The 8,389-nt window shown below is 41.3% G+C and overlaps 1 long non-coding RNA gene across 1 annotated transcript in view; it reads left to right on the top strand.

The window, feature by feature from the left end:
- The first annotated feature begins 3,278 nt into the window (after positions 1 to 3,278).
- The window catches only part of LOC133390902 (uncharacterized), a 368,591-nt gene continuing 363,480 nt past the window's right edge, over positions 3,279 to 8,389 (top strand). Inside the window, exon 1 of the long non-coding RNA XR_009764488.1 lies at positions 3,279 to 3,705. This is a non-coding gene — a long non-coding RNA (uncharacterized LOC133390902). The remainder of the gene's footprint in view (positions 3,706 to 8,389) is intronic.

The raw sequence follows: 8,389 nt of genomic DNA, 5'->3' as shown, positions 1-8,389 counted from the left end.
TAATTTTCGCACCCATTTCACTTTCCATTGGAATTCTCCAACATCCCTAACTAGGACCAAGGAAACCTGAGTTCAAATCCCCATTCAGCCATGAGCCTCACTGGATGACTTGAGCCAGTCATTGTCTCTTAGCCTAACCTACCTCACAGGGTTGTTATAAGGATACATTTTCCTGAACTCCTTGAAGAAGGAGCAGGTTAAAGAGTAATGCTTTTGATAATCAGGGAAGAACCAAATGACAAGACAATTATCCAGGTACTTTGGACCATATACTCAATCAAGGGACATCGGTGTCATTGAGCTTCACAGGTGTTTTATTAACTGCCATGTGGATGTTTGGAACAATATGCACACTAAAGGTACAATCCAGCTCATCCTTCCAGTGGGCCGTGGTGAGTTGGATGCCATGGATCCCCAATGGCACTGGGAGGCTCCTGGCTGCATGGGGCTCTGCTGGCCTCCCCCGGCAGCAGCCCTCTGCCGCGGTGGAGATGTGACTCCATCATGAGCCTCCTGGCACCACTGAGGGTCTGTCGCTGACAGTGGCCTGGTGGAAGAGGGCAGAAGGCCAGAAAATGGGGTGTTATGGAGGCATGGGGGGTGGAGGCATGGGGGGCGGAGGCATAGGGGGGACTTATATGAGATCCTTCTCAAGTTCAGACTCCTTCCCCGGGTCCAAATCCCCCCTCCACCGGCTGCCAGGCAGTTGGAATGCTCCACCAGACTGCAATCCTATATGGGAGAAAGTCCCATTGAACTCATTGGGACTTACTTCTGAGTAGGCATGTACAGGATTATACTGAGACTGCAAATCACACACATCCTTACTTTGGAGTAGGTGCCATTGAACTTGAGAAGTATTTATTTCTGTATAAATATGTATAGGAAACACGGGGTCACTCCCTTCTGTTGCACACTGTCCTTTCTCCTAGGCATGAGATATAGCACTCCTGCCTTCACCAAAGTGATAGTATTTCCAGAATTGTTAATGAGATTATCTGTGCACATTAAGATCATGTAAATTCATTGCAATTCTGCAATATGTATTCTTCACATGCCAAAGGTATCCCAAGAGTTTCATTTCCTGGGATGGCCAAACCATGGAGATCTGATGGTTGCAGTGCAAGGAAGTAAACAGGAGTAGAAATTCTTCATCTGCACAGTAGGGAGGGAAAAAAGCAACACAGTGCTTTAGAGAATTCAACATGCTTTCAATCCATTATGTTAATACTTCAAAACATACTTGAAAGATAGATCAGTATCCCCATGCTGCAGATGGGAAGCTGAGAGAGCATGGCTTTTCTGAGGAGACATCCGGTTCATGATAGAGGGAAGATTTGAATTTGGGACTGCCTGATTCATTGCTCCATTAGCAACCACACTGTTCTTGCTGGATATTGGAAATTTTTCATACCCATCCTACTTTTCCAGACACGTGTTGGACTACATGAGCTTGGAAGCAAGACAAGGAAGAGGGGGAGAGAGACTGCAATGGACAGGAAGACTGTGACACAGTTGTACAATATTTAGCTCCTGAAGCAAAGATGTGAAGCTATGGTGCTCAGATGCAAGGGAGGGCTGGGTTCTGTGCTGTTTGGCTGTGTAAGGATAGATACACTTTCACTGTTCTGCTGGTTCTAGTGCATCTCTCCCTCTCTCTTCTGAAAACATGGGCATACAATTCATTCATTCATTCATTCATTCTATTTCTATGCCGCCTTTTGGTCAAAAGGCCCTCAAGGAAGCTCACAAAAAAAAAATAAAAAAAATAAACACAAATATAAAATACACATCAGAAAAAAATACAGTGCACAAAAATTTAAATAACAAAATATTAACATTGTTTTTTAAAAAACCAGGTTCTTTACAGGCCTGTCCTTAAAATGTAGTACTGCCACTTCAAGAATTTTAGTCCTCAAACATTGAGCAGCTGTTGTAAAGGATTCACTCAACAACATCATCAGATTCTTCCCCGAAATCATTGTCCATAGACTTGAAGTAGTCAGGCTGGTTGAGGAGCGCCTTGAAGTCGCCCAGCGTCACCCGCTCGGCCAGGATGGGCAGCTTCACCAGGTATGGCGTCTCTTGGTCATCCAGATGGTAGATGATCTTGGTCTCCGCCGCCGCCATGGCCGGTGCAGTTCCTCGTGGAGGATTCCTCAGGCAAAAGGCTCCAGGCGCCGCCAGCCGAGCCCTGGCTTTCAATCAGAGTTTAAAGGAAACAGTTCCGAGACGGTGGTCACTTTGCCCTTTGGTCTCATGCTAGTAGTCGAACTCATCTGGAGCCATCTACCAATCCCTCCACTTGTGATGTGTTGTTGCCCCCGACCCTATTTAGATTTACTCAGGGATAACTCCCACTGCTGTCAACAGGCCTGCCAGGTAAGCAGGCAGGCAAGGGGTTACACAGTCCTCAGACACTACTTGCTCCTTCTCCGTGCACCCTCCACATCCTCAGGCAGCGACCCTTGGACAGAGCTCTCCCCTCTCCCGCCCCTGGACCCCTAGTTGATGCAGAGAACAAGAGAGAGGGTCAGACAGGAAGCTAGTCATACCCCACCCCTGTAAAACCTGGTGGGAGCAGCTTGAGTGCTTTTTAAAAAAAAAAAACAGCTACAGAAAGATTTCTCAACTTATCAGCAGATCCTGATATGGCTAACAGAAATGCTTTGCTGTGGTGACTACTGTGTTTACAGCCTAAAAGGGGGGATTTCCAGCAGGCATGTGAAGCTTGCATAACCTTTTCTGCACAACTATTAAGGGTATAGTTGGCCTGGCCTCTTTTGCATCTGACTATCCTAGATCAGAGAATCATAGCCTAGGCAAAGGAGTAGCAGATGTAAGGGGACTGTTGTGTTAAGGAGAACCGGAGAGACTTAGGTGGAATATTGAGGGACTGAGGGAGAGGAGGAATGGGAATTTATGTTTTCAGGGTTTCAGACTAGAATAATTGTAGTGCTCCATGTCTGTCTAGGAACTCTAGAAACAGCCTTGAAAGCATATGAAGACAGCAGGCAGTTTTAACCCTGAGACAGAAAACATCCAACCTTCAACTGAACCTACATGGAGCATAGGATGGAAAGATAGATATCCCTGCCCAGTCTCACCTGACCCAAGCTTCTTAAAGTGGCACTTGTCAAAGCAAATCAGGGTCTGTGTTTTAGAAAGTGGGACAAATTTCACTTTGAATGTAGCATCTCTCTCTCTTTCTTTCTAGAAGATCAAGTAACATCCCCAAAATTACCTGGCTTAAACTGTTGGGAAACCTCTTATTGCTCCTGGAAGAGATCCTGGCCACCAGCAGCAAAATCCTACCTATTGATTGGCTATTTAAACAGGGGCCTGTTGGCTCCAAATAAACTGAATACAGCAGCAGAAGGAGCTCAGTGTACAGTGAGCGTTGAGGCGAGGAAGCGAGAGAGAGCGAGAGAGAGGGAGGGAGGAAGAGAATATGTACTATGGCATCAGTATGTAACTGCTGGAGCCAGATAATCCTGCTACCTAGCTCCCTCCGTGGACAACTTACTGTGCTGCGGTTTTCCTTCATGAGAGGATGCCAGCTGTATGCTGGTGAATCAGCTAATAGGACTGGACCTTGGGAATAGTTCATTTGACTTATAATCTGTGTCTCTGAAATAAAGGTTCATTACTGACAAGCCTGGGGTCAGTAAGCCTCCTCAGAACTGAAGATGTGTATAGAATAAGGTAAGTTTAATATGTGCCTTATCACTTATTAAGCATCAGGTAGTAAGGCTGAATTTTTGCATTCTTAAACATAGGCTCTGTGTGTGTGTGTGTGTGTGTGAGTGAGTGAGTGAGTGTGTGTGTGAGAGAGAGAGAGAGAGAGAGAGATTGGAGTGCTCTGTAAAAGGGAAAAGATGAACTACAAAGGAAATAATGGTTGTTTAAGCTCGACAGAAGAGTAATGAAATGATGTTCTGCTAACTCTTTTGGAAATGTTTTACTAGCAAGTTTTCCTTTTCTCACCCCCAATATATTAAGCAGCATATGGGGGTGGACAGCATGGTAAGATATTTTATTTCTGTGGTTTTATTAATTCTTTACTGTTCCTGCTGTACTTGTCAGGTAGCTTGACTTTTTTTTAACTGCTCTTTTTGCTCTGTATTTGCAACGCTTTAAAACAAATCTGGGACTTGTGAACTTAACTCCCATGCAAAAGCAACTGTTCTTCGTTATTTAAATAATAACATGGGTTGCCGGGACCCATAAATGGTGCCGTAACACTAGTATGCATCTGCCTGCAGACAGCAGATCAGTATTTCTGAGGCAACTTCTGAATCCCATGAGGTTGTGATCTTATGTTTCCAGTGTCTAGGGCATTTGTCCCATTTCTGGATGGATTGTCTATTCTCATGGAAAAAATAAGATTTTGGTTCACCTACAAAATCACTGAGCTTGGAAAGGAATACTTTCTTTAGCTCTGTGGAAACTCCTGGATGGGGGTCTATATGTAAGCTGTGTGGACATCAGGAGGCTACTTGATTTGCTTTGTGTAGGTGATGGATGAGTTAAAGCAACAGCAGCCAGTATGACTTCAGATTAATAGGCTTTGAATTATGTTCCAGCTGTGATGACCTTTTAAATATCACTGCTTATCCTGCTGTTTATGACCAACCCACAAGGATTTTTTGCTGTTTAATTGCTATGCTTTCTTCTTATGTGTAGAGAAATGGGAGTTGCTGTATCAGAGTTTTTGATTATTTGCATAGCCAGCCACAGCTTTCCTGGGGGTTGTCCAATTAACACAATTTGCATAGCACATTGCTATTACAACTGTGGCCTCTTACTTTAAAAGGTAGTCTCACATGGGGCACAGGGTAATTAATCTTTCCCCCACTCCCCCCTAAATTCAACTCAACAGGCTCTGCATGCATATATATGTATACACAAATGTTTATTTTTAACTATTACCCAATTTTGTCAAAATGACATTTGGGATAAAGAAGTGTCAAAATATTGGTGTAGCCCAATCCTAGGCATGCTTATTTAGATACAAGTTTCTCTGTGTTAACTGGAGCTTTTCCCCCAGTAGTTGTGCGTAGGATTTTTGGCTTCGTGACTTGTGATAAAGGAAATGTAGCCTTCAGTCTTATGTGCAATTAGCTGGGAATTGAATCTGTTGAATTTGGTAGGACTTAGTTCAGAGTAGACGTGCTAAAGATTGCTCTGTCAAATGTATATTTCAAATCTACATGCCTTTAAAGTACCAAGATGCCTATTTGAATTGTGAACTGAAGGAGTCAATAGTAGAAGTTTTTCATTCTTTTTTATAAAAAAAAGAATCAGTACAGGGGGAAAACTTGAGTACTGAATGTGTTATTCTGTTAGGCAAATAGGCGGTGGTGTTGGATGTCAATCAGATGCATAGCGTTTTGCTTCAGCAAAACTCTGGAAGCATGATCCAGCCAAATTCTTAAGTCCCAGTGTTCTCTGTGGAAAAGCTGATTGCTTCAATCTATCCACTTGAAATCTATGGTACCCAAATGGTACCTAAACTTTAGCTAGCTGGATCATGCTTTAAGTGTGCACTGTGGCCATATTTTAGGAAGAAATACCCTGATTTTCCCGCATAGTTTCACTGACAGTCGTCTTAATGTCTGACAATATATTGCCTTCTGCTGATAGAAATTTATTTTTTTCTATATTTTTTCTGCACATCCTAATACTCTGGAGAAATTTTAAGGCCACCCCACCCACTTTTCTTAGTCTGAGAGGAGGGGAGAAATGGCTTGTGTGTAGCGTGTGTATATACTGGGCTTGATCTAAACCTTGTTGAAATCAGTAGTCATTTTGAAATCCACAGGATCCGTTTTGCATGCATGCAGTTGCACAAATCAGTATTATTGGAGCTGGATTATAGTAGCCTTGCTTACATTATGAAGGGGCTCCATTAAAACTAAACAGGCTGTTGGGGGAGGATGGATACCATACAAATGGACTGAGATACTTGGACTTCATGTCTTTGTCCATTGAGGTAGATGGGTTGTGGCATCCTGTTCTGTCCTGCTGTGTGTGTCGCATCAAATATGGTGAAGTCTCTCTTTTTTACATTTCCTGCATTAGATATTTAGATGGAGTGCTGCGGTGAAGGTTCTTGGCATGAATGTCTCCTTGGTCAGTGTGCCTGTGCTTTTTAATGACTATATTACTTTTCTTGGGGAGAATTCTTTTTTTTCCCCCAGTCTGTGAAAGAAACCATAATAATCATTATCTATGTCAGTTTGCAGCAAAGGGAATATAATTGACTCCCACTACTGTAAACTGTCTGAAAACATTACCACTGTGATATTCTTAGTGCATATGTTTGGGTAGCTAGAAGAAATACGGACCTTCTATAAACAATCTTATGAAGATATCAAGCATGTCCTTTACTTCAAGCTTCTGTATGGTAAAGCTAATATGGATGGATTAGTGAGTTTTGCAGGAATGACTTAAAACACATGTGCTCTCTGCTGTTGGCCTTGTGATAGAAACCACTTCTTAGCCCACTATTTCAAACTTGCTTTGTATGCTTTGAAACTGTCAGTTTTTCCTTTATACTTTTAAGCATAGTTAATCCTGATCTTGTTTTGACATTTTGATTCAGGTTTACTTAGACTCCTTCATTTTAATAAGTTTGCCTGTTTGGGACCTAGTTTTCTTTATGCTTGGAATAGAAAAAAAATCCCCTGCAGTTAACTTCTTAAAGCCATTAGGGGGCTCTTTCTTCCTATGTTATTCACACAGCAGGCTATGTTACAAAAGATACAATTGATGCTTACTAGCTTGCTTACCGATTCTAAAAAGGTTCTGCTTCAATGGGTTTATTTTAAATGCAGAAGCATTTTAACCAGATAGAAATATTTATCCTCCTTGATATTTGAAGATGATGAAAAAGCTGGATCAGATGCTGCTGGATCACCCATACAATAATATTTTACTGTTTTTTCTTTCTTTCTCTCTGCTGTAAAAGATGGTGTTATTGGTGTAGTGCTATTACAAGCAGCATATATACTGTTAGCATAAATAGGATAACAATTCTGATATCAGAAGGGTGACTATCTGAGCTTTGCTTGAGCTCCATGGCAGAGTACATGCTTTGCATTCAGAACATTCCAGGCACAAGGCCGCCCTGCCTGCCATGCTTGCAGAGTGAAGTGGCCCTGCTGGGATAGATTAGGGTTGCCATATTCCAGTTCCACAAATCCGGGCAGGTTAATTTGCATATTATGTAAAGTATTTGCATATTATGCAAATATTTGCATATTAATACTTGGATTGTCCAGTTGTTTTGTTTTTGTGCCTAGGAATTACCACCAAAAACTGGGGAAAGATGTGAGAAATCTTTTTTTTAAAGCAACATTTTTAGCCTTAAATGTCTAGACTCTAGTTTCCAACACTATGGAGTATTTATTGATTGATTAAGAGAATTTGTATCCTGCCCTTTTGCTGTTAAAAACAGAGCTCAGCACAGCTTACAAATATAATAAAAACAATAAAAATACACAATCAATATAAAAACATAATAAAAACACAAAATAGCAACAAACATAAAGTAAGTCAGGGCAACAGTACGGTTAACCATATACGATATATTTCAAAGATGTGGTGGGTGGAGAAAAACAAGAAGCCAAAATGTTAGGAAAAGGAGTCTTTCACACCACATGCTCAGTTGTAAATACTGTTGCAGCAAGTTTTACAAGTTCCTCCAGTAGTCCACTGGTGCAGGCACTCAGACATTCAAAGTATCTGTATGTTTCTTAGGTTTCATAAAAGCAGAGCTTTGCTTAACTCAAAATTTCTTCTCCCTTTGATTAACCACATCTACACAGATTCCACCTCCATACTCAAAATGAAACTGGGCCTGGAAGTGTGCAACAACCCCACACATACCTTGCTAATTAGATTACCAATGCCAGGATGTCAGTCTTATCGACTACTCTCCTGCTCCCCCCCCCGGGCATCATGAAAGACCCAGTCCTGGGCTCAGAAAGAAAATAAATATCTGGTCCTCTTCAAAGTATTGATAAGCCTCTTGTTTTAATTGAAATAATAATTATAAATTCTTGCTCTTATCACTAATGGGAGTTAATTATCTTGCATATGCTGCTGTTGCTGTAACAGAGTGAGGTTAAAGATAAGTGAAATGCAAATAGGAAAAAAACAACACAAAAGGCAGTAACACTTTCCTAAATGTAATACCATACCAACCACAACAAGATTCCTATGAGTAAGGCAGAAAACTAAGCATCTCACAACCAAAAATATGATAAATGAAGAAATATTTATATAAAAGCATGACTATCAAATATATTTATTATTTACACAAACTGTAAAGATATTTATAGTGCAATCCTAGGTTTATTTATTCAGAAGCAAGTCCCAGCAT

The sequence above is a fragment of the Rhineura floridana genome, chromosome 1 (genome assembly GCF_030035675.1).
Source record: "Rhineura floridana isolate rRhiFlo1 chromosome 1, rRhiFlo1.hap2, whole genome shotgun sequence".
Lineage (NCBI taxonomy): Eukaryota > Metazoa > Chordata > Lepidosauria > Squamata > Rhineuridae > Rhineura > Rhineura floridana.
Note: the sequence above shows the minus strand (reverse complement) of the source record. Positions and strands in the feature narration are given on the sequence as shown.